At 39.9% G+C, this 26,944-nt stretch overlaps 7 non-coding genes across 7 annotated transcripts; all 7 read right to left on the bottom strand.

Moving 5' to 3' along the window:
- Window positions 1-10,524: 10,524 nt before the first annotated feature.
- Window positions 10,525-10,597, bottom strand: TRNAK-UUU (transfer RNA lysine (anticodon UUU)). Its single transcript has one exon. It is a non-coding gene; the product is annotated as a tRNA-Lys (tRNA).
- Window positions 10,598-15,260: 4,663 nt separating this feature from the next.
- On the bottom strand, window positions 15,261-15,333 carry TRNAK-UUU (transfer RNA lysine (anticodon UUU)). The gene has a single exon. It is a non-coding gene; the product is annotated as a tRNA-Lys (tRNA).
- A 2,734-nt stretch (window positions 15,334-18,067) lies between these two features.
- TRNAK-UUU (transfer RNA lysine (anticodon UUU)) lies at window positions 18,068-18,140 on the bottom strand. Its single transcript has one exon. It is a non-coding gene; the product is annotated as a tRNA-Lys (tRNA).
- Window positions 18,141-19,117: 977 nt separating this feature from the next.
- On the bottom strand, window positions 19,118-19,190 carry TRNAK-UUU (transfer RNA lysine (anticodon UUU)). Its single transcript has one exon. It is a non-coding gene; the product is annotated as a tRNA-Lys (tRNA).
- A 2,025-nt stretch (window positions 19,191-21,215) lies between these two features.
- TRNAK-UUU (transfer RNA lysine (anticodon UUU)) lies at window positions 21,216-21,288 on the bottom strand. Its single transcript has one exon. It is a non-coding gene; the product is annotated as a tRNA-Lys (tRNA).
- Window positions 21,289-22,265: 977 nt separating this feature from the next.
- On the bottom strand, window positions 22,266-22,338 carry TRNAK-UUU (transfer RNA lysine (anticodon UUU)). The gene has a single exon. It is a non-coding gene; the product is annotated as a tRNA-Lys (tRNA).
- Window positions 22,339-25,437: 3,099 nt separating this feature from the next.
- Window positions 25,438-25,510, bottom strand: TRNAK-UUU (transfer RNA lysine (anticodon UUU)). The gene has a single exon. It is a non-coding gene; the product is annotated as a tRNA-Lys (tRNA).
- Window positions 25,511-26,944: the final 1,434 nt, after the last annotated feature.

Here is a 26,944-nt window from a genome sequence, read left to right as displayed (position 1 = left end):
TGTAGGTGATACGGTTGATTTGTCTATAGTCCACGCACATTCTCATGGTGCCGTCTTTCTTTTTCACCAGAACCAAGGGGGCTGCCCAGGGGCTACAGCTATGTCTAATGACCCCAGCTTCCTTCATTTCTCTTAGCATGCCCTTTGCGTTCTGATAATGTGCAGGGGGTACAGGTCGGTGTCTTTCTTTTATCGGTGGGTGGCTCCCTGTGGGGATGTGGTGTTCTATCCCCTTTACTCTGCCGAAGTCTAGCGGGTGCTTACTAAAGACTCTCTCGTACTCCTGTACCACCCGGTAGACTCCTTGCTTTTGGTGCAGGGGAGTGGAGTCAGCACCCACATGGAGTTTCTGGCACCAGTCCTCCTTTTGTTTCTGGGAGCCATTACCCTCCGCCTGTGGAGATGGAGGCAAGGGTTCCCTGATAGCTTTGTGTTCGACAACAAACAGTTTGGCGAGTGTAGCGTACCTGGGTAAGTGCACTTCCCTCTCCCCAATGTTGAGGATGCGGACGGGCACCCTCCCATGACGGACATCAACCACCCCCCGGGCTGTCAAAATGGTGGGCCTGCTGTCTGAGTACACGGGTTCTACCATGGCTTGGTAGTCTCTACCTCTCAACCCGATTGCAGTCCGACACCAGATCATCATTTCACTTTTGGGAGGCATGGAAATGGGGAATGGGTTACTCAGTCTTACTCTACCGATCTCACCACCAGACAGTTCTACCTGCTGCCGTCTCATCAGGGCTTTTATCTCCTTGTTGAGGACTCTCTGTTGGCTGGAACTAGCATTCACCGCCACCTGTTGTAGAATTACAATTACCTCTGAAAGACAATTTTCAATTACATTAGTACCCACAGTTATTTTAGGGTGACTTTCACGACGGTCAATGTCCACAATAATCACTCCCTGTGCCGGTAGTTCAACTTTACCAATTTTTATGGTCATCTCTTTGAACCCCATCTGCGGCACGGGTAAGCCATTACTGGCGATGATGCTCAAGTTACTGTCTGGATACCGTGTGATATCAGCATCAGTCCAATACTGCTTAAAAAGTACATAAGGGATAGTGGTTACTTGTGACCCAGTATCCAGCAAGGAGCTCATGGGGATACCGTCCAGCACCACGGGTAAAACCGGGCGCCCCCCAACGTACTTATCACGCCAATTATAAGGGCCTGGTGATCTTATGCCTGGGGGTTGGCCCTCTGCCCCAGGTTGGACCCGTTTAAATTACAGTACCTGGAAATGTGTCCGGGCTGGTTGCATCGACGGCAAATGGGCTGTCCATCCTCTGCGTAGCGGTCTGTGGGCCTCCCTCGGAACGACGGGATCCTCCTCTGTCGACACCACGGGACATCCTCCGGACTTGAAGCCAGCTCGATGGGTCTTGACGGGTCCACTTGCAACGCCAGGACGGTCCTGGTCAACACCGCGACGCTCCTGGTCAGCTCCTGGACTTGGTGGTGCCCGCTGCTTACATCCATAGAACCTCATTTTAATCTCAGCGGAGGTACGTGTGTCAAAGGTACCCCGCAGCCGGGCCAGAATACCCTTCACAGTCCTTTTCTCCTCAGTGGGCCATGATTTTACCTCCCTTTGGGCTGCGCCAGTTAACTGCCCTGTTAGTATGCTGTCCTTCTGTTCCTCTGTCAGGGGGTAAACCTGGAACAAACTGTACAGCCTTTCCTTAAAGTCAGTTAGGGCATGGGGCTCCCCTGAGTACTTGGGCAGCCAGGCCGCTCCAGGGATGTAGGGCAGAGAAAAGGGCATCACCGCTGCTGCAGCTGCGTTGGTGGTAGTGGGCGCCTCTGTGTCCGATATCTTCATCCCCCCTAGTTAAGCGTGGCCTACCTTCCGACGATCCTCTTCTGTAGGCCGCGGGTCCGCTGCTGCTGATATGGACGAGGACCTGGCGTCGCGTCCTGATGACGTCAGCGTTGCTCTCTCTCCCTTCCAGGACCTTGCGCAGCGTCGGTGCGTGAGGCGGAGCTTCGGATCTCGCGCGGTTTTGACGTCCACGCCCCTCTTCTTCCCGCGCGGCGTCCTGAAGATGGCATCCGATGGCGGGAAACAGCTGCGGATGGCGGGAAGACGGCAGAAGACGGCGGGAAACGGTCCAAGATGGCGTCTGATGGCGGGAATCGACTCCGGACGGCGGGAAACTTCGCCACAGGTAAGTTACAAAAGTCTTTTTCAGGCACGCAGTACCCGGTGGTTGCGAGCACGAAATCCTGCTGACTACGCCAAAGCTGACTCGCCCCCTGGGCCGTGGGGCACTCGGATCCGGGCAATAGGGAACGATGGGGGTAGTAGTGGCAACCTGGTTCCGTGGCTCAGGTGGTCAGGCCAGTGGTAGTCCGTTATGTGCTATTGATTATGTCCGACTACGCCACCCGTGGATTTGTAGTCATTAGGAACCGCCGCTGCAGGGCAGACTGCTGGGGCTGATGATATATGCAGCTGGGATGGTGTGACTCCCCACGGGAAGAGTGCGGCCCCAGGACAGTGTGGTGGATGGTGGGAGTGATGGTAGTGAGAGTCCCAGTGCCGATAGTGCTGGAGGAGCAAGGAGCACACAGACAACAAGTTGCAGTCCAGGGTCTTTACTAAAACAGGTAAACTGACCCATAAACAGTCCCGGCTAGGAGGGGACCTGGATGTCTGAGAGCAACGGGGAAATTGGCCCTGGTCAGGGTGAGGGTGTAGGCCTACCGTGCTTTCTGTGCTCCTTCTGGCTATCTCCTCGTTATAGGGTAACAGCCCACGTTTCCGAGCTTTCCGTGTATTCTCGCCTGTATGGCCTGCGACGTGGGTTCCTTTCTGCTCCCAGCTTTGTACGGCTTTGCTGGTCCCTTCTGTTGTGGCAGGGCCTCCAGGCTTCTTAGGCCAAGGAATATACAGTCCCTTGCGGACTGTTTCTCTGCTGGAGGATGTAGAATCCTCCTAGCCTCAGACACCAAAGTCTGATAAAGTCAGTCTCTTATCTGCCAAGACAGGCTTGCTTCGCCTCTTGTCTCTGGCTTGTGGCTCTCCTCCTGCCACACTTCCTCTTAGGTGCAGTGCAACTGTCTGTCCCTGCTCTGTTCTGGGACAAGTATCAGCTTTTATAGGGTCAGCCTGCTCCCCCTACTGGCCTGAGACAGGAGGCATTGCATGCTAATGTTCCCCTGACTAGAGAACCTCCCCATTGCTCTCAGACACAGCTTTATTACATTTTGTGACATCCAGGCCAGGGTGACACATCTACAGAGGGAAAAATGCAGAAAACAAGTCATAAAATTGCCAAAGTAGTGTTAATCCTCATATCCACATGACATTTATTTCTGAAAAGCTAGGTATGATTTAAACAAAGCTAAATGATAGGTCTAGGTTAAAAAGCCTCAAAACTGAACAATGACGTAAATAATGGACCCTCAGATTAAAAGACGGGTGCAAAATGTCTCTGTCCATATTTAAGTATATTCAGAAAAATTATCATTCAATATGACTGTTCAAAGCCAAAACCAAGCACATAATCAATAATTTGTCGTGAGTTTGGACATATTCAAAGACATGTTTTTTTGTTTTTTCTCTAGTGTATAAGAGCATTTTATTTCTCATGTCAAACAAGTGCATTAAGCATGCAACTAATCTTCAAGCACAAGCTGAGATTTAAACAATACAAAGTGATCTGTTGAGATTTAAAAGCTTAACGCCTGAACAGGTACTTGAACCCTGGACCCTCAGATAAAAAGTCTGATGCTCTACCGACTGGTAGACCATCAGGCTCCTTCTGAACAAACTTAGCACATTTTTCAAGATTTACTTCCGATTCATCTAAATGTATCTTCAGATATGTTGATTTTTTTCATATGTGTGTACATACCCAAAACCAAAGCCAGCACATAGTCTGCCAGCATAATGAGGTGTCAGGTTACATCTCTTTTTATACTCTATGTATAGGAAACAGGGGAAGAGGAGTGATGAGTATTCAGGCCAGTGAAAGGCTATCAGATTTGGGCAGTTAAAGGCAGGTGAAGCTGCATCATCAAGCTATTGATTTAGTTTACTCCAAAGCTGAATTCACATTCATACAGCTCAGTATTGATTAATTTTGACTTTCAAATTGGAACTGCTAAGTGTGCTGCAAAGAAAAAAAAGTAGGAATCACTCTGATTCTGTGTGTTTTTTATGGGAGACATCATAGCTGCTAGTTAACACCCATCAGCTTAAAGAGTACTGAAAGTTAGACATAGAGTCTACAGAGGGAAAAATGCAGAAAACAAGTCAAAAAATTGCCAAGGAAGTGTTAATCCTCATATCCACATGACATTTATTTCTGAAAAGCTAGGTATGATTTAAACAAAGCTAAATGATAGGTCCAGGTTAAAAAGCCTCAAAACTGAACAATGACGTAAATAATGGACCCTCAGATTGAAAGACAGGTGCTTTACTGACTGAGCTATCCAATTTTCTTTTTAAGTGCACTGTTGCAACATTTTCAAAAAAAATGTCTCTGTCCATATTTAAGTATATTCAGAAAAATTATCATTCAATATGACTGTTCAAAGCCAAAACCAAGCACATAATCAATGATTTGTCGTGAGTTTGGACATATTCAAAGACATGTTTTTTGTTTTTTCTCTAGTGTAAAAGAGCATTTTATTTCTCATGTCAAACAAGTGCATTAAGCATGCAACTAATCTTCAAGCACAAGCTGAGATTTAAACAATACAAAGTGATCTGTTGAGATTTAAAAGCTTAACGCCTGAACAGGGACTTGAACCCTGGACCCTCAGATTAAAAGTCTGATGCTCTACCGACTGGTAGAGCATCAGGTTCCTTCTGAACAAACTTAACACATTTTTCAAGATTTACTTCCGATTCATCTAAATGTATCTTCAGATATGTTGATTTTTTTCATATGTGTGTACATACCCAAAACCAAAGCCAGCACATAGTCTGCCAGCATAATGAGGTGTCAGGTTACATCTCTTTTTATACTCTATGTATAGGAAACAGGGGAAGAGGAGTGATGAGTATTCAGCCCAGTGAAAGGCTATTAGATTTGGGCAGTTAAAGGCAGGTGAAGCTGCATCATCAAGCGATTGATTTATTTACTCCAAAGCTGAATTCACATTCACACAGCTCAGTATTGATTAATTTTGACTTTCATATTGTTACTGCTAAATGTGCTGCAAAGAAGAAAAAGTAGGAATCACTCTGATTCTGTGTGTTTTTTTTGGGAGACATCAGAGCTGCTTGTTTCCACCCATCAGCTTAAAGAGCACTGAAAGTTAGACATAGAGTTTACAGAGGGAAAAAATGCAGACAACAAGTCATAAAATTGTTAAAGTAGTGTTAATCCTCATATCCACATGACATTTATTTCTGAAAAGCTAGGTATGATTTAAACAAAGCTAAATGATAGGTCTAGGTTAAAAAGCCTCAAAACTGAACAATGACATAAATAATGGATCCTCAGATTAAAAGACGGGTGCTTTACTGACTGAGCTATCCAGGTTCTTTCTAAGTGCACTTTTGCAACATTTTCAAAAAAAATGTCTCTGTCCATATTTAAGTATACTCAGAAAAATTATCATTCAATATGACTGTTCAAAGCCAAAACCAAGCACATAATCAATGTTTTGTCGTGACTTTGGACATATTCAAAGACATGTTTTTTGTTTTTTTCTCTAGTGTAAAAGAGCATTTTATTTCTCATGTTAAATAAGTGCATTAAGCATGCAACTAATTTTCAAGCTGAGATTTAAACAATACAAAGTTATCTGTTGAGATTTAAAAACTGAACACCTGAACAGGGACTTAAACCCTGTACCCTCAGCTTAAAAGTCTGATGCTCTACCGACTGAGCTATCCAGGTTTCTTCTGAACAAACTTAGCACATTTTTCAAGATTTACTTCCGATTCAACTAAATGTATCTTCAGATATGTTGATTTTTTTCATATGTGTGTACATACCCAAAACCAAAGCCAGCACATAGTCTGCCAGCATAATGAGGTGTCAGGTTACATCTCTTTTTATACTCTATGTATAGGAAACAGGGGAAGAGGAGTGGAGAGCATTCAGCCCAGTGAAAGGCTATCAGATTTGGGCAGTTAAAGGCAGGTGAAGTTGCATCATCAAGCGGTTGATTTAGTTTACTCCAAAGCTGAATTCACATTCACACAGCTCAGTATTGATTAATTTTGACTTTCATATTGGTACTGCTAAATGTGCTGCAAAGAAAAAAAAGTAGGAATCACTCTGATTCTGTGTGTTTTTTATGGGAGACATCATAGCTGCTAGTTTCCACCCATCAGCTTAACCCCTTAAGCCCCGAGGGTGGTTTGCACGTTAATGACCAGGCAAATTTTTACAATTCTGACCACTGTCACTTTATGAGGTAATTACTCTGGAACGCTTCAACGGATCCCCCTGATTCTGAGATTTTTTTTGTGACATATTGTACTTCATGATTGTGGAAAAATTTCTTCGATATCACTTGCGTTTATTTGTGAAAAAAACGGAAATTTGGCAAAAATTTTGAAAATTTTACAATTTTCAAAATTTGAATTTTTAAGTCCTGAAATCAGAGAGATATGTCACACAAAAGAGTTAATAAATAACATTTCCTACATGTCTACTTTACATCAGCACAATTTAGGAACCAAAATTTTTTTTTGTTAGGGAGCTATAACGGTTAAAAGTTGACCAGTGATTTCTCATTTTTCCAACAAAATTTACAAAACCATTTTTTAGGGACCACATCACATTTGAAGTCACTTTGAGAGGTCTTTATGACAGAAAATACCCAAAAGTGACACCATTCTAAAAACTGCACTCCTCAAGGTGCTCAAAACCTCATTCAAGAACTTTATTAACCCTTCAGGTGCTTCACAGGAATTTTTTGAATGTGGAAGAAAAAAATGAACATTTAACTTTTTTCACAAAAATGTTACTTTAGACCCAATTTTTTTTATTTTCACAGGGGTAACAAGAAAAAATGGACCCCAAAATTTGTTGTGCAATTTCCCCTGGGCACGCAGATACCCAATATTTGGGGAAAAAACACGGTTTGTGCGCACGGCAGGGCTCGGAAGGGAAGGAGCGCCATTTGACTTTTTGATTGTAAAATTTGCTTGAATAATTAGCGGACGCCATGTTGTGTTTGGAGAGCCCCTGTGTGCCCAAACTTTGGAGCTTCCCCACAAGTGACCCATTTTGGAAACTAGACCCCCCACGGCACCTTTCTAGCTGCATAGTGAGCACTTGGAACCCCCAGGTGCTTCACAAATTGATTCGTAAAAATGAAAAAGTGAAAAAAAAACACTTTTTCATTTTTACGAATCAATTTGTGAAGCACCTGGGGGTTCCAAGTGCTCACTATGCATCTAGATAGGTGCCTTGGGGGGTCTAGTTTCCAAAATGGGGTCACTTGTGGGGGAGCTCCAATGTTTGGGCACACAGGGACTCTCCAAATGCAACATGGTGTCCGCTAACAATTTGAGCCGACAATTTGTTAGTGGATATCATGTTGCATTTGGAGAGTCCCTGTGTGCCCAAACATTGGAGCTCCCCCACAAGTGACCCCATTTTGGAATCTAGACCCCCCAAGGCACCTATCTAGATTCATAGTGAGCACTTGGAACCCCAGGTGCTTCACAAATTGATTCATAAAAATTAAAAAGTGTTTTTTTTTCACTTTTTCATTTTTACGAACCAATTTGTGAAGCACCTGGGGGTTCCAAGTGCTCACTATGCATCTAGATAGGTGCCTTGGGGGGTCTAGTTTCCAAAATGGGGTCACTTGTGGGGGAGCTCCAATGTTTAGGCACACAGGGGCTCTCCAAACGCAACATGGTGTCCGCTAACAATTTGAGCCGATTTTCCATTCAATTCGTTAGCGGACACCATGTCGCGTTTGGAGAGCCCGTGATGTGCCTAAACAGTGGAGCTCCCCCACAAGTGTCCCCATTTTGGAAACTATACCCCTCAAGGATTTTATTAAGGTGTATAGTGAACATTTTGAACCCAGAGGTACGGCACAGAATTTGTTTACATTAGGTCATCATATTGAATAGTTGTCATTATTCTTGAGCGCAAGTGCTCGCTACTTGAGTTTGCATCGGGTACTCAGGTATGCACCATGTACAGCGTGTGCTCGAGTGACATGCTCGAGTCCCTGCTCCGCATGTTTCACGGTTATTAGACACCCAAAAAAAAAACATGCGGGGATCGCTCGTGCATGGCAGGCAACCCCCGTAAAGTTTTTTTGGCCGCCAAGCATATGGGGCAGAGACTCGAGCATGTCACTCAAATACCCACGATACTCAATGCATACCAGAGCACCCGATGCAAAATCAAGTAGCGAGCACTTGCGCTCAACACTAGTCGCCATATCGTCATCTTTTTTTCTTACTTTTGAAAAAAATCCAAACCCCAGCCCTAACCCTAGCACAACCCTAGCCCTAGCACAACCCTAGCCCCAGCACAACCCTAGCCCCAAACCCAGCCCTAACCCTAGCCCAATCCTAACCCAAGAGTTTATTTTTGACGCCGTTCCTTGTGTGGTATAAGTGATTAGATGACTTTATTCTTCAGGTCGGTGTGATTACAGCAATGCCAGAATCATATGGGGTTTTTATGACTGACAGCTGTCGCACACTAAAAGACGCATTTTTTGTAAAATCTAGTTTTTGCATCGCCATATTTTGAGAGCTATAATTTTTCCAGATTTTGGAGACAGTCATGTGATGGCTCGTTTTTTGCGGGATGACTTGTCGTTGTTATTGGTGCCATTTTCAGGCACGTGACATTTTTTGATCACTTTCTATTCCGATTTTTGGGAGGCAGAATAAACAAAAACCAACAATTCAGGAATTGTTTTCTTTTTTTTTTTTATTCTGTTCCGCGTGTGGTAAAATTGATGAGGTAGCTTTATTCTTTGGGTCAGTACGTTTACAGCGGTACCACATTTGTATCATTTTTCTATGTTTTGGCGCTTATACACAATAAAAGCTATTTTATAGAAAAAAATATTTTTTAGCATCGCTTTATTCTGAGAGCTATAACTTTTTTATTTTTTGGCTGATTGAGCTGTATGGTGGCTTGTTTTTTGCGGGACAAGGTGACGTTTTCAGTGGTATCATTTTTATTTATATGCGTCTTTTTGATCGCGTGTTATTTTACTTTTTGTTTGGCGGTATGGTGATAAAGCATGTTTTTTTGCTTCGCTTTTTTTTTTTTTTTTTTTACCGTGTTCACTTAAGGGGTTAACTAGTGGGACAGTTTTATAGGTCAGGTTGTTCCGGACGCGGCGATACCAAATATGTGTACTTTTATTGTTTTTTTTTTTTTTTATATATAATAATATTTATTGATGGGTACATTATATTTTTATTTTTGGTGGATTATTTTTTTTATTTTTTTTTTATATTTTTGCAATTTTTTTTTTTTTTCCACTTTCAGACAGTTTATACACTTTATTACTTTGTCCCACTCTGGGACTTTCACTTTTTTTTCTCTGATCGCCTGCATGGCACAGGAATGCAGCACCATCCCTATGCCATGCAGGCTATCAGCGGTGCACAGTGTGAAGATTGTTTGGAGATGTACTACGCATGTCCAAACAATCTTCCTGCTGTCTGGTGACCCGGATGTTGTCATGACGACATCGGGTCGTCATGGCAACACCCGGGAAGCCTTTGCAGACTGCGCTGAAAGCCGTAAGAGGAGGTGAGTATCGGCGATCACCTCCCCTTGCCCCCGCAATGCCGCGATCGACTTCGATCGACTTCGATCGCAGCATCACAGGGGTTAATGTGCTGGGAGCGGTGCAGGACTGCTCCCTGCACATAGTACCGGGTGTCATCTGACACCCGGCGGCGATCGCGCCCGCACAGCCTGTCTGCACGCGCGATCGCGATGACGTACTAATACGGGTCTGGCTCTTAAGTCCCAGGGCACAGACGCATATTAGTACGTCAGATGTTGTTAAGGGGTTAAAGAGTACTGAAAGTTAGACATAGAGTCTACAGAGGGAAAAATGCAGAAAACAAGCCATAAAATTGCCAAAGTAGTGTTAATCCTCATATCCACATGACATTTATTTCTGAAAAGCTAGGTATGATTTAAACAAAGCTAAATGATAGGTCTAGGTTAAAAAGCCTCAAAACTGAACAATGACGTAAATAATGGACCCTCAGATTGAAAGACGGGTGCTTTACTGACTGAGCTATCCAATTTTCTTTTTAAGTGCACTGTTGCAACATTTTCAAAAAAAATGTCTCTGTCCATATTTAAGTATATTCAGAAAAATTATCATTCAATATGACTGTTCAAAGCCAAAACCAAGCACATAATCAATGATTTGTCGTGAGTTTGGACATATTCAAAGACATGTTTTTTGTTTTTTCTCTAGTGTAAAAGAGCATTTTATTTCTCATGTCAAACAAGTGCATTAAGCATGCAACTAATCTTCAAGCACAAGCTGAGATTTAAACAATACAAAGTGATCTTTTGAGATTTAAAAGCTTAATGCCTGAACAGGGACTTAAACCCTGGACCCCCAAATTAAAAGTCTGATGCTCTACCGACTGAGCTATCCAGGCTCCTTTTGACCAAATTTAGCACATTTTTCAAGATTTACTTCCGATTCATCTAAATGTATCTTCAGATATGTTGATTTTTTTCATATGTGTGTACATACCCAAAACCAAAGCCAGCACATAGTCTGCCAGCATAATGAGGTGTCAGGTTACATCTCTTTTTATACTCTATGTATAGGAAACAGGGGAAGAGGATTGGAGAGCATTCAGCCCAGTGAAAGGCTATCAGATTTGGGCAGTTAAAGGCAGGTGAAGTTGCATCATCAAGCGGTTGATTAATTTACTCCAAAGCTGAATTCACATTCACACAGCTCAGTATTGATTAATTTTGACTTTCATATTGGTACTGCTAAATGTGCTGCAAAGAAAAAAAAGTAGGAATCACTCTGATTCTGTGTGTTTTTTATGGGAGACATCATAGCTGCTAGTTTCCACCCATCAGCTTAACCCCTTAAGCCCCGGGGGTGGTTTGCACGTTAATGACCAGGCCAATTTTTACAATTCTGACCACTGTCACTTTATGAGGTAATTACTCTGGAACGCTTCAACGGATCCCCCTGATTCTGAGATTTTTTTTTGTGACATATTGTACTTCATGATTGTGGAAAAATTTCTTCGATATCACTTGCGTTTATTTGTGAAAAAAACGGAAATTTGGCGAAAATTTTGAAAATTTTACAATTTTCAAAATTTGAATTTTTAAGCCCTGAAATCAGAGAGATATGTCACACAAAAGAGTTAATAAATAACATTTCCCACATGTCTACTTTACATCAGCACAATTTAGGAACCAAAATTTTTTTTTGTTAGGGAGCTATAAGGGTTAAAAGTTGACCAGTGATTTCTCATTTTTCCAACAAAATTTACAAAACCATTTTTTTAGGGACCACATCACATTTGAAGTCACTTTGAGAGGTCTTTATGACAGAAAATACCCAAAAGTGACACCATTCTAAAAACTGCACTCCTCAAGGTGCTCAAAACCACATTCAAGAACTTTATTAACCCTTCAGGTGCTTCACAGGAATTTTTTGAATGTGGAAGAAAAAAATGAACATTTAACTTTTTTCACAAAAATGTTACTTTAGACCCAATTTTTTTTATTTTCACAGGGGTAACAAGAAAAAATGGACCCCAAAATTTGTTGTGCAATTTCCCCTGGGCACGCAGATACCCAATATTTGGGGAAAAAACACTGTTTGGGCGCACGGCAGGGCTCGGAAGGGAAGGAGCGCCATTTGACTTTTTGATTGTAAAATTTCCTTGAATAATTAGCGGACGCCATGTTGTGTTTGGAGAGCCCCTGTGTGCCCAAACTTTGGAGCTCCCCCACAAATGACCCCATTTTGGAAGCTAGACCCCCCAAGGCACCTTTCTAGATGTATAGTGAGCACTTGGAACCCCCAGGTGCTTCACAAATTGATTCGTAAAAATGAAAAAGTGAAAAAAAAAAAACTTTTTCATTTTTACGAATCAATTTGTGAAGCACCTGGGGGTTCCAAGTGCTCACTATGCATCTAGATAGGTGCCTTGGGGGGTCTAGTTTCCAAAATGGGGTCACTTGTGGGGGAGCTCCAATGTTTGGGCACACAGGGACTCTCCAAATGCAACATGGTGTCCGCTAACAATTTGAGCCGACAATTTGTTAGTGGATATCATGTTGCATTTGGAGAGTCCCTGTGTGCCCAAACATTGGAGCTCCCCCACAAGTGACCCCATTTTGGAAACTAGACCCCCCAAGGCACCTATCTAGATTCATAGTGAGCACTTGGAACCCCAGGTGCTTCACAAATTGATTCATAAAAATGAAAAAGTGTTTTTTTTTCACTTTTTCATTTTTACGAACCAATTTGTGAAGCACCTGGGGGTTCCAAGTGCTCACTATGCATATAGATAGGTGCCTTGGGGGGTCTAGTTTCCAAAATGGGTCACTTGTGGGGGAGCTCCAATGTTTAGGCACACAGGGGCTCTCCAAACGCAACATGGTGTCCGCTAACAATTTGAGCCGATTTTCCATTCAATTCGTTAGCGGACACCATGTCGCGTTTGGAGAGCCCGTGATGTGCCTAAACAGTGGAGCTCCCCCACAAGTGTCCCCATTTTGGAAACTATACCCCTCAAGGATTTTATTAAGGTGTATAGTGAACATTTTGAACCCAGAGGTACGGCACAGAATTTGTTTACATTAGGTCATCATATTGAATAAGTTGTCATTATTCTTGAGCGCAAGTGCTCGCTACTTGAGTTTGCATCGGGTACTCAGGTATGCACCATGTACAGCGTGTGCTCGAGTGACATGCTCGAGTCCCTGCTCCGCATGTTTCACGGTTATTAGACACCCAAAAAAAAAACATGCGGGGATCGCTCGTGCATGGCAGGCAACCCCCGTAAAGTTTTTTTGGCCGCCAAGCATATGGGGCAGAGACTCGAGCATGTCACTCAAATACCCACGATACTCAATGCATACCAGAGCACCCGATGCAAAATCAAGTAGCGAGCACTTGCGCTCAACACTAGTCGCCATATCGTCATCTTTTTTTCTTACTTTTGAAAAAAATCCCAACCCCAGCCCTAACCCTAGCACAACCCTAGCCCTAGCACAACCCTAGCCCTAGCACAACCCTAGCCCCAGCACAACCCTAGCCCCAGCACAACCCTAGCCCCAAACCCAGCCCTAACCCTAGCCCAATCCTAACCCAAGAGTTTATTTTTGACGCCGTTCCTTGTGTGGTATAAGTGATTAGACGACTTTATTCTTCAGGTCGGTGTGATTACAGCAATGCCAGAATCATATGGGGTTTTTATGACTGACAGCTGTCGCACACTAAAAGACGCATTTTTTGTAAAATCTAGTTTTTGCATCGCCATATTTTGAGAGCTATAATTTTTCCAGATTTTGGCAGACAGTCATGTGACGGCTCGTTTTTTGCGGGATGACTAGACGTTGTTATTGGTGCCATTTTCAGGCACGTGACATTTTTTGATCGCTTTCTATTCCGATTTTTGGGAGGCAGAATAAACAAAAACCAACAATTCAGTAATTGTTTTCTTTTTTTTTTTTCATTCTGTTCCGCGTGTGGTAAAATTGATGAGGTAGCTTTATTCTTCGGGTCAGTACGTTTACAGCGGTACCACATTTGTATCATTTTTCTATGTTTTGGCGCTTATACACAATAAAAGCTATTTTATAGAAAAAAATATTTTTTAGCATCGCTTTATTCTGAGAGCTATAACTTTTTTATTTTTCAGCTGATTGAGCTGTATGGCGGCTTGTTTTTTGCGGGACAAGGTGACGTTTTCAGCGGTATCATGTTTATTTATATGCGTCTTTTTGATCGCGTGTTATTCCACTTTTTGTTTGGCGGTATGGTGATAAAGCATTGTTTTTTGCTTCGTTTTTTTTTTTTTACCGTGTTCACTGAAGGGGTTAACTAGTGGGACAGTTTTATAGGTCAGTTTGTTCCGGACGCGGCGATACCAAATATGTGTACTTTTATTGTTTTGTTTTTTTTTATATATATAATAATATTTATTGATGGGTACATTATATTTTTATTTTTGGTGGATTATTTTTTTTATTTTTTTTTTTATATTTTTGCAATTTTTTTTTTTTTTTTTCCACTTTCAGACAGTTTATACACTTTATTACTTTGTCCCACTCTGGGACTTTCACTTTTTTTTCTCTGATCGCCTGCATGGCACAGAAATGCAGCACCATCCCTATGCCATGCAGGCTATCAGCGGTGCACAGTGTGAAGATTGTTTGGAGATGCACTGCGCATGTCCAAACAATCTTCCTGCTGTCTGGTGACATCGGGTCGTCATGGCAACACCCGGAAAGCCTTTGCAGACTGTGCTGGAAGCCGGAAGAGGAGGTGAGTATCGGCGATCACCTCCCCTTGCCCCCGCAATGCCGCGATCGACTTCGATCGCAGCATCGCAGGGGTTAATGTGCTGGGAGCGGTGCAGGACTGCTCCCTGCACATAGTACCGGGTGTCATCTGACAACCGGCGGCGATCGCGCCCGTACAGCCTGTGTGCGCGCGCGATCGCGATGACGTACTAATACGGGTCTGGCTCTTAAGTCCCAGGGCACAGACGCGTATTAGTACGTCAGATGTTGTTAAGGGGTTAAAGAGTACTGAAAGTTAGACATAGAGTCTACAGAGGGAAAAATGCAGAAAACAAGTCATAAAATTGCCAAAGTAGTGTTAATCTTCATATCCACATGACATTTATTTCTGAAAAGCTAGGTATGATTTAAACAAAGTTAAATGATAGGTCTAGGTTAAAAAGCCTCAAAACTGAAAAATGACGTAAATAATGGACCCTCAGATTGAAAGACGGGTGCTTTACAGACTGAGCTATCCAGGTTCTTTCTAAGTGCACTTTTGCTACATTTTCAAAAAAAATGTCTCTGTCCATATTTAAGTATACTCAGAAAAATTATCATCCAATATGACTTTCAAAGCCAAAACCAAGCACATAATCAATGATTTGTCGTGAATTTGGACATATTCAAAGACATGTTTTTTGTTTTTTTCTCTAGTGTAAAAGAGCATTTTATTTCTCATGTCAAACAAGTGCATTAAGCATGCAACTAATCTTCAAGCACAAGCTGAGATTTAAACAATACAAAGTAATCTGTTGAGATTTAAAAGCTTAATGCCTGAACAGGGACTTGAACCCTGGACCCTCAGATTAAAAGTCTGATGCTCTACCGACTGAGCTATCCAAGCTCCTTCTGATCAAACTTAGCACATTTTTCAAGATTTGCTTCCGATTCATCTAAATGTATCTTCAGATATGTTGATTTTTTTTCATATGTGTGTACATACCCAAAACCAAAGCCATCACATAGTCTGCCAGCATAATGAGGTGTCAGGTTACATCTCTTTTTATACTCTATGTATAGGAAACAGGGGAAGAGGAATGATGAGTATTCAGCCCAGTGAAAGGCTATCAGATTTGGGCAGTTAAAGGCAGGTGAAGTTGCATCATCAAGCGGTTGATTTAGTTTACTCCAAAGCTGAATTCACATTCACACAGCTCAGCATTGATTAATTTTGACTTTCATATTGGTACTGCTAAATGTGCTGCAAAGAAAAAAAAGTAGGAATCACTCTGATTCTGTGTGTTTTTATGGGAGACATCATAGCTGCTAGTTTCCACCCATCAGCTTAAAGAGTACTGAAAGTTAGACATAGAGTCTACAGAGGGAAAAATGCAGAAAACAAGTCATAAAATTGCCAAAGTAGTGTTAATCCTCATATCCACATGACATTTGTTTCTGAAAAGCTAGGTATGATTTAAACAAAGCTAAATGATAGGTCTAGGTTAAAAAGCCTCAAAACTGAACAATGATGTAAATAATGGACCCTCAGATTAAAAGACGGGTGCTTTACTGACTGAGCTATCCAATTTTCTTTCTAAGTGCACTGTTGCAACATTTAAAAAAAAAATGTTTCTGTCCATATTTAAGTATATTCAGAAAAATTATCATTCAATATGACTGTTCAAAGCCAAAACCAAGCACATAATCAATAATTTGTCGTGAGTTTGGACATACTCAAAGACATGTTTTTTTGTTTTTTCTCTAGTGTATAAGAGCATTTTATTTCTCATGTCAAACAAGTGCATTAAGCATGCAACTAATCTTCAAGCACAAGCTGAAATTTAAACAATACAAAGTGATCTGTTGAGATTTAAAAGCTTAACGCCTAAACAAGGACTTGAACCCTGGACCCTCAGATTAGAAGTCAAATGTTCTACCGACTTAGCTATCCAGGTTCCTTCTGAACAAACTTAGCACATTTTTCAAGATTTACTTCCGATTCATCTAAATGTATCTTCAGATATGTTGATTTTTTTCATATGTGTGTACGTACCCAAAACCAAAGCCAGCACATAGTCTGCCAGCATAATGAGGTGTCAGGTTACATCTCTTTTTATACTCTATGTATAGGAAACAGGGGAAGAGGAATGATGAGTATTCAGCCCAGTGAAAGGCTATCAGATTTGGGCAGCTAAAGGCAGGTGAATTTGCATCATCAAGCGGATGATTTAGTTTACTCCAAAGCTGAATTCACATTCACACAGCTCAGTATTGATTAATTTTGACTTTCATATTGGTACTGCTAAATGTGCTGCAAAGAAAAAAAAGTAGGAATCACTCTGATTCTGTGTGTTTTTTATGGGAGACATCATAGCTGCTAGTTTCCACACATCAGCTTAAAGAGTATTGAAAGTTAGATAGAGAGTCTACAGAGGGAAAAATGCAGAAAACAAGTCATAAAATTGCCAAAGTAGTGTTAATCCTCATATCCACATGACATTTATTTCTGAAAAGCTAGGTATGATTTATACAAAGCTAAATGATAGGTCTAGGTTAAAAAGCCTCAAAACTGAACAATGACGTAAATAATGGACCCTCAGATTAAAAGACGGGTGCTTTACAGACTGAGCTATCCAGGTTCTTTCTAAGTGCACTTTTGCAACATTTTCAAAAAAAATGTCTCTGTCCATATTTAAGTATATTCAGAAAAATTATCATCCAATATGACTGTTCAAAGCCAAAACCAAGCACATAATCAATGATTTGTCGTGAGTTTGGGCATATTCAAAGACATGTTTTTTGTTTTTTTCTCTACTGTAAAAGAGCATTTTATTTCTCATGTCAAACAAGTGCATTAAGCATGCAACTAATCTTCAAGCACAAGCTGAGATTAAGGCTATGTGCCCACGTTGCGGACCTGAAGCATATTTTTTACGCTTCTCCCTGGCGGGAAAATCGCATGCGGATATTACATGTGGATTTCCCGCCAGGTAGAAGCGTTTGTGAGGCGACTTTGCATGCATTTCCGCATGCGGGTTATCAAGCACTTCTCCAAGCTTCACTTGGAAAAGTGCTTGACAACTTGTTCAGAATGGTAAAAAATAAAAAAATAAAGTTTATACTCACCTTCTGATGCATTCTCTGCCCCGTCCGGAGGCTTGAGCGGCTCACGCTGTTGTGTGCAGGACCTACGGTGATGTCATTGAGTCATGTGATGGATCACATGACTCAATGACGTGGCAGGTCCTTCAGACAACAGCGCGATGGAGGGAACACATCAGAAGATAAGTATAAACTTTATTTTATTCTTTTTTTTTACAGGTTCTTTGGTACCCAGGTCTGGATGAGAGTCTCCTCTCCTCCAGACTTGGGTACCATCCGCATATTGATTCCGCTGCGCTTCCGCAAAATTAATGAACATGCTGCGGATTTTTGACCGCAGCATATATGCTGCGGAAAAATCCGCAGCATGGGCATTGACATTGCGGAATGCCGTTGGGGACCATGGGGTGCGGATATACATGCGTTTTTCAAGCTTTTACGCTGCGGAAATTCCGCAGCATATACGCTTGAAAAACGCTACGTGGGCACACAGCCTTAAACAATACAAAGTGATCTGTTGAGATTTAAAAGCTTAATGCCTGAACAGGGACTTGAACCCTGGACCCTGAGATTAAAAGTCTGATGCTCTACTGACTGAGCTATCCAGGCTCCTTCAGAACAAACTTAGCACATTTTTCAAGATTTGCTTCCGATTCATCTAAATGTATCTTCAGATATGTTGATTTTTTTCATATGTGTGTACATACCCAAAACCAAAGCCAGCACACAGTCTGCCAGCATAATGAGGTGTCAGGTTACATCTTTTTTTATACTCTATGTATAGGAAACAGGGGAAGAGTAATGATGAGTATTCAGCCCAGTGAAAGGCTATCAGATTTGGGCAGTTAAAGGCAGGTGAAGTTGCATCATCAAGCGGTTGATTTAGTTTACTCCAAAGCTGAATTCACATTCACACAGCTCAGTATTGATTAATTTTGACTTTCATATTGGTACTGCTAAATGTGCTGCAAAGAAAAAAAAGTAGGAATCACTCTGATTCTGTGTGTTTTTTATGGGAGACATCATAGCTGCTAGTTTCCACCCATCAGCTTAAAGAGTACTGAAAGTTAGACATAGAGTCTACACAGGGAAAAATGCAGAAAACAAGTCATAAAATTGCCAAAGTAGTGTTAATCCTCATATCCACATGACATTTATTTCTGAAAAGCTAGGTATGATTTAAACAAAGCTAAATGATAGGTCTAGGTTAAAAAGCCTCAAAACTGAAAAATGACGTAAATAATGGACCCTCAAATTGAAAGACGGGTGCTTTACAGACTGAGCTATCCAGGTTCTTTCTAAGTGCACTTTTGCTACATTTTCAAAAAAAATGTCTCTCTCCAAATTTAAGTATACTCAGAAAAATTATCATCCAATATGACTGTTCAAAGCCAAAACCAAGCACATAATCAATGATTTGTCGTGAATTTGGACATATTCAAAGACATGTTTTTTGTTTTTTTCTCTAGTGTAAAAGAGCATTTTATTTCTCATGTCAAACAAGTGCATTAAGCATGCAACTAATCTTCAAGCACAAGCTGAGATTTAAACAATACAAAGTAATCTGTTGAGATTTAAAAGCTTAATGCCTGAACAGGGACTTGAACCCTGGACCCTCAGATTAAAAGTCTGATGCTCTACTGACTGAGCTATCCAAGCTCCTTCTGATCAAACTTAGCACATTTTTCAAGATTTGCTTCCGATTCATCTAAATGTATCTTCAGATATGTTGATTTTTTTTCATATGTGTGTACATACCCAAAGCCAAAGCCAGCACATAGTCTGCCAGCATAATGAGGTGACAGGTTACATCTCTTTTTATACTCTATGTATAGGAAACAGGGGAAGAGGAATGATGAGTATTCAGCCCAGTGAAAGGCTATCAGATTTGGGCAGTTAAAGGCAGGTGAAGTTGCATCATCAAGCGGTTGATTTAGTTTACTCCAAAGCTGAATTCACATTCACACAGCTCAGCATTGATTAATTTTGACTTTCATATTGGTACTGCTAAATGTGCTGCAAAGAAAAAAAAGTAGGAATCACTCTGATTCTGTGTGTTTTTTATGGGAGACATCATAGCTGCTAGTTTCCACCCATCAGCTTAAAGAGTACTGAAAGTTAGACATAGAGTCTACAGATGGAAAAATGCAGAAAACAAGTCATAAAATTGCCAAAGTAGTGTTAATCCTCATATCCACATGACATTTGTTTCTGAAAAGCTAGGTATGATTTAAACAAAGCTAAATGATAGGTCTAGGTTAAAAAGCCTCAAAACTGAACAATGACGTAATTAATGGACCCTCAGATTAAAAGATGGGTGCTTTACTGACTGAGCTATCCAATTTTCTTTCAAAGTGCACTGTTGCAACATTTTAAAAAAAAATGTTTCTGTCCATATTTAAGTATATTCAGAAAAATTATCATCCAATATGACTGTTCAAAGCCAAAACCAAGCACATAATCAATGATTTGTCGTGAATTTGGACATATTCAAAGACATGTTTTTTGTTTTTTTCTCTAGTGTAAAAGAGCATTTTATTTCTCATGTCAAACAAGTGCATTAAGCATGCAACTAATCTTCAAGCACAAGCTGAGATTTAAACAATACAAAGTGATCTGTTGAGATTTAAAAGCTTAACGCCTGAACAGGTACTTGAACCCTGGACCCTCAGAAAGAAAGTCTGATGCTCTACCAACTGGTAGAGAATCAGGCTCCTTCTGAACAAATTTAGCACATTTTTCAAGATTTACTTCTGATTCATCTAAATGTATCTTCAGATATGTTGATTTTTTTCATATGTGTGTACATACCCAAAACCAAAGACAGCACATAGTCTGCCAGCATAATGAGGTGTCAGGTTACATCTCTTTTTATACTCTATGTATAGGAAACAGGGGAAGAGGAGTGATGAGTATTCAGCCCAGTGAAAGGCTATCAGATTTGGGCAGTTAAAGGCAGGTGAAGTTGCATCATCAAGCGGTTGATTTAGTTTACTCCAAAGCTGAATTCACATTCACACAGCTCAGTATTGATTAATTTTGACTTTCATATTGCTACTGCTAAATGTGCTGCAAAGAAAAAAAAGTAGGAATCACTCTGATTCTGTGTGTTTTTTATGGGAGACATCATAGCTGCTAGTTTCCACACATCAGCTTAAAGAGTATTGAAAGTTAGACATAGAGTCTACAGAGGGAAAAATGCCGAAAACAAGTCATAAAATTGCCAAAGTAGTGTTAATCCTCATATCCACATGACATTTATTTCTGAAAAGCTAGGTATGATTTAAACAAAGCTAAATGATAGGTCTAGGTTAAAAAGCCTCAAAACTGAACAATGACGTAAATAATGGACCCTCAGATTAAAAGACGGGTGCTTTACAGACTGAGCTATCCAGGTTCTTTCTAAGTGCACTTTTGCAACATTTTCAAAAAAAATGTCTCTGTCCATATTTAAGTATACTCAGAAAAATTATCATCCAATATGACTGTTCAAAGCCAAGCACATAATCAATGATTTGTCGTGAATTTGGACATATTCAAAGACAGGTTTTTTGTTTTTTTCTCTACTGTAAAAGAGCATTTTATTTCTCATGTCAATCAAGTGCATTAAGCATGCAACTAATCTTCAAGCACAAGCTGAGATTTAAACAATACAAAGTGATCTGTTGGGATTTAAAAGCTTAACACCTGAACAGGGACTTGAACCCTGGACCCTCAGATTAAAAGACTGATGCTCTACCAACTGAGCTATCCAGGCTCCTTCTGAACAAGCTTAGCACATTTTTCAAGATTTGCTTCTGATTCATCTAAATGTATCTTCAGATATGTTGATTTTTTTCATATGTGTGTACATACCCAAAACCAAAGCCAGCACATAGTCTGCCAGCATAATGAGGTGTCAGGTTACATCTCTTTTTATACTCTATGTATAGGAAACAGGGGAAGAGGAATGATGAGTATTCAGCCCAGTGAAAGGCTATCAGATTTGGGCAGTTAAAGGCAGGTGAAGTTGCATCATGAAGCGGTTGATTTAGTTTACTCCAAAGCTGAATTCACATTCACACAGCTCAGTATTGATTAATTTTGACTTTCATATTGGTACTGCTAAATGTGCTGCAAAGAAAAAAAAGTAGGAATCACTCTGATTCTGTGTGTTTTTTATGGGAGACATCATAGCTGCTAGTTTCCACCCATCAGCTTAAAGAGTACTGAAAGTTAGACATAGAGTCTACAGAGGGAAAAATGCAGAAAACAAGTCATAAAATTGCCAAAGTAGTGTTAATCCTCATATCCACATGACATTTATTTCTGAAAAGCTAGGTATGATTTAAACAAAGCTAAATGATAGATCTAGGTTAAAAAGCCTCAAAACTGAACAATGACGTAAATAATGGACCCTCAGATTAAAAGACGGTTGCTTTACTGACTGAGTTGTCCAATTTTCTTTCTAAGTGCACTGTTGCAACATTTAAAAAAAAAATGTCTCTGTCCATATTTAATTATATTCAGAAAAATTATCATTCAATATGACTGTTCAAAGCCAAAACCAAGCACATAACCAATAATTTGTCGTGAGTTTGGACATATTCAAAGACATGTTTTTTGTTTTTTCTCTAGTGTATAAGAGCATTTTATTTCTCATGTCAAACAAGTGCATTAAGCATGCAACTAAGCTTCAAGCACAAGCTGAGATTTAAACTATACAAAGTGATCTGTTGAGATTTAAAAGCTAAACGCCTGAACAGGGACTTGAACCCTGGACCCTCAGACTAAAAGTCTGATGCTCTACCAACTGAGCTACCCAGTCTCCTTCTGAACAAACTTAGCACATTTTTCAAGATTTACTTCCGATTCATCTAAATGTATCTTCAGATATGTTGATTTTTTTCATATGTGTGTACATACCCAAAACCAAAGCCAGCACATAGTCTGCCAGCATAATGAGGTGTCAGGTTACATCTCTTTTTATACTCTATGTATAGGAAACAGGGGAAGAGGAGTGATGAGTATTCAGCCCAGTGAAAGGCTATCAGATTTGGGCAGTTAAAGGCAGGTGAAGTTGCATCATCAAGCGGTTGATTTAGTTTACTCCAAAGCTGAATTCACATTCACACAGCTCAGTATTGATTAATTTTGACTTTCATATTGGTACTGCTAAATGTGCTGCAAAGAAAAAAAAGTAGGAATCACTCTGATTCTGTGTGTTTTTTATGTGAGACATCTTAGCTGCTAGTTTCCACACATCAGCTTAAAGAGTATTGAAAGTTAGACATAGAGTCTACAGAGGGAAAAAAGCAGAAAACAAGTCATAAAATTGCCAAAGTAGTGTTAATCCTCATATCCACATGACATTTATTTCTGAAAAGCTAGGTATGATTTAAACAAAGCTAAATGATAGGTCTAGGTTAAAAAGCCTCAAAACTGGACAATGACGTAAATAATGGACCCTCAGATTAAAAGACGGGTTCTTTACAGACTGAGCTATCCAGGTTCTTTCTAAGTGCACTTTTGCAACATTTTCAAAAAAAATGTCTCTGTCCATATTTATGTATACTCAGAAAAATTATCATCCAATATGACTGTTCAAAGCCAAAACCAAGCACATAATCAATGATTTGTCATGAATTTGGACATATTCAAAGACATGTTTTTTGTTTTTTTCTCTAGTGTAAAAGAGCATTTTATTTCTCATGTCAAACAAGTGCATTAAACATGCAACTAATCTTCAAGCACAAGCTGAGATTTAAACAATACAAAGTGATCTGTTGAGATTTAAAAGCTTAACGTCTGAACAGGGACTTGAACCCTGGACCCTCAGATTAAAAGTCTGATGCTCTACCAACTGGTAGAGCATCAGGCTCCTTCTGAACACGCTTAGCACATTTTTCAAGATTTACTTCTGATTCATCTAAATGTATCTTCAGATATGTTGATTTTTTTCATATGTGTGTACATACCCAAAACCAAAGCCAGCACATAGTCTGCCAGCATAATGAGGTGTCAGGTTACATCTCTTTTTATACTCTATGTATAGGAAACAGGGGAAGAGGAGTGATGAGTATTCAGCCCAGTGAAAGGCTATCAGATTTGGGCAGTTAAAGGCAGGTGAAGTTGCATCATCAAGCGGTTGATTTAGTTTACTCCAAAGCTGAATTCACATTCACACAGCTCAGTATTGATTAATTTTGACTTTCATATTGGTACTGCTAAATGTGCTGCAAAGAAAAAAAAGTAGGAATCACTCTGATTCTGTGTGTTTTTTATGTGAGACATCTTAGCTGCTAGTTTCCACACATCAGCTTAAAGAGTATTGAAAGTTAGACATAGAGTCTACAGAGGGAAAAAAGCAGAAAACAAGTCATAAAATTGCCAAAGTAGTGTTAATCCTCATATCCACATGACATTTATTTCTGAAAAGCTAGGTATGATTTAAACAAAGCTAAATGATAGGTCTAGGTTAAAAAGCCTCAAAACTGGACAATGATGTAAATAATGGACCCTCCGATTAAAAGACGGGTTCTTTACAGACTGAGCTATCCAGGTTCTTTCTAAGTGCACTTTTGCAACATTTTCAAAAAAAATGTCTCTGTCCATATTTAAGTATACTCAGAAAAATTATCATCCAATATGACTGTTCAAAGCCAAAACCAAGCACATAATCAATGATTTGTCATGAATTTGGACATATTCAAAGACATGTTTTTTGTTTTTTTCTCTAGTGTAAAAGAGCATTTTATTTCTCATGTCAAACAAGTGCATTAAACATGCAACTAATCTTCAAGCACAAGCTGAGATTTAAACAATACAAAGTGATCTGTTGAGATTTAAAAGCTTAACGTCTGAACAGGGACTTGAACCCTGGACCCTCAGATTAAAAGTCTGATGCTCTACCAACTGGTAGAGCATCAGGCTCCTTCTGAACACGCTTAGCACATTTTTTAAGATTTACTTCTGATTCATCTACATGTATCTTCAGATATGTTGATTTTTTTCATATGTGTGTACATACCCAAAACCAAAGCCAGCACATAGTCTGCCAGCATAATGAGGTGTCAGGTTACATCTCTTTTTATACTCTATGTATAGGAAACAGGGGAAGAGGAGTGATGAGTATTCAGCCCAGTGAAAGGCTATCAGATTTGGGCAGTTAAAGGCAGGTGAAGTTGCATCATCAAGCGGTTGATTTAGTTTACTCCAAAGCTGAATTCACATTCACACAGCTCAGTATTGATTAATTTTGACTTTCATATTGCTACTGCTAAATGTGCTGCAAAGAAAAAAAAGTAGGAATCACTGATTCTGTGTGTTTTTTATGGGGGACATCATAGCTGCTAGTTTCCACACATCAGCTTAAAGAGTATTGAAAGTTAAACATAGAGTTTACAGAGGGAAAAATGCTGAAAACAAGTCATAAAATTGCCAAAGTAGTGTTAATCCTCATAACCACATGACATTTATTTCTGAAAAGCTAGGTATGATTTAAACAAAGCTAAATGATAGGTCTAGGTTAAAAAGCCTCAAAACTGAACAATGATGTAAATAATGGACCCTCAGATTAAAAGACGGGTGCTTTACAGACTGAGCTATCCAGGTTCTTTCTAAGTGCACTTTTGCAACATTTTCAATGAAAATGTCTCTGTCCATATCTAAGTATACTCAGAAAAATTATCATGCAATATGACTTTTCAAAGCCAAAACCAAGCACATAATCAATGATTTGTCGTGAATTTGGACATATTCAAAGACATGTTTTTTGTTTTTTTCTCTAGTGTAAAAGAGCATTTTATTTCTCATGTCAAACAAGAGCATTTTATTTCTCATGTCAAACAAGAGCATGCAACTAATCTTCAAGCACAAGCTGAGATTTAAACAATACAAAGTGATCTGTTGAGATTTAAAAGCTTAACACCTGAACATGGACTTGAACCCTGGACCCTCAGATTAAAAAACTGATGCTCTACCGACTGAGCTATCCAGGCTCCTTCTGAACAATCTTAGCACATTTTTCAAGATTTGCTTCTGATTCATCTAAATGTATCTTCAGATATGTTGATTTTTTTCATATGTGTGTACATACCCAAAACCAAAGCCAGCACATAGTCTGCCAGCGTAATGAGGTGTCAGGTTACATCTCTTTTTATACTCTATGTATAGGAAACAGGGGAAGAGGAATGATGAGTATTCAGCACAGTGAAAGGCTATCAGATTTGGGCAGTTAAAGGCAGGTGAAGTTGCATCATGGAGCGGTTGATTTAGTTTACTCCAAAGCTGAATTCACATTCACACAGCTCAGTATTGATTAATTTTGACTTTCATATTGGTACTGCTAAATGTGCTGCAAAGAAAAAAAAGTAGGAATCACTCTGATTCTGTGTGTTTTTTATGGGAGACATCATAGCTGCTAGTTTCCACCCATCAGCTTAAAGAGTACTGAAAGTTAAACATAGAGTCTACAGAGGGAAAAATGCAGAAAACAAGTCATAAAATTGCCAAAGTAGTGTTAATCCTCATATCCACATGACATTTATTTCTGAAAAGCTAGGTATGATTTAAACAAAGCTAAATGATAGATCTAGGTTAAAAAGCCTCAAAACTGAACAATGACGTAAATAATGGACCCTCAGATTAAAAGACGGTTGCTTTACTGACTGAGCTGTCCAATTTTCTTTCTAAGTGCACTGTTGCAACATTTAAAAAAAAATGTCTCTGTCCATATTTAATTATATTCAGAAAAATTATCATTTAATATGACTGTTCAAAGCCAAAACCAAGCACATAATCAATAATTTGTCGTGAGTTTGGACATATTCAAAGACATGTTTTTTGTTTTTTCTCTAGTGTATAAGAGCATTTTATTTCTCATGTCAAACAAGTGCATTAAGCATGCAACTAATCTTCAAGCACAAGCTGAGATTTAAACTATACAAAGTGATCTGTTGAGATTTAAAAGCTTAACACCTGAACAGGGACTTGAACCCTGGACCCTCAGATTAAAAGTCTGATGCTCTATCAACTGGTAGAGCATCAGGCTCCTTCTGAGCAAACGTAGCACATTTTTCAAGATTTACTTCTGATTCATCTAAATGTATCTTCAGATATGTTGATTTTTTTCATATGTGTGTACATACCCAAAACCAAAGCCAGCACATAGTCTGCCAGCATAATGAGGTGTCAGGTTACATCTCTTTTTATACTCTATGTATAGGAAACAGGGGAAGAGGAGTGATGAGTATTCAGCCCAGTGAAAGGCTATCAGATTTGGGCAGTTAAAGGCAGGTGAAGTTGCATCATCAAGCGGTTGATTTAGTTTACTCCAAAGCTGAATTCACATTCACACAGCTCAGTATTGATTAATTTTGACTTTCATATTGGTACTGCTAAATGTGCTGCAAAGAAAAAAAAGTAGGAATCAC

Source organism: Phyllobates terribilis, unplaced genomic scaffold, assembly GCF_046119375.1.
Source record: "Phyllobates terribilis strain yellow unplaced genomic scaffold, ASM4611937v1 Scaffold_1__5_contigs__length_1240528914, whole genome shotgun sequence".
Lineage (NCBI taxonomy): Eukaryota > Metazoa > Chordata > Amphibia > Anura > Dendrobatidae > Phyllobates > Phyllobates terribilis.
The sequence above is the reverse complement of the archived record's forward strand: the minus strand, read 5'-3'. Positions and strand labels throughout refer to the sequence as shown.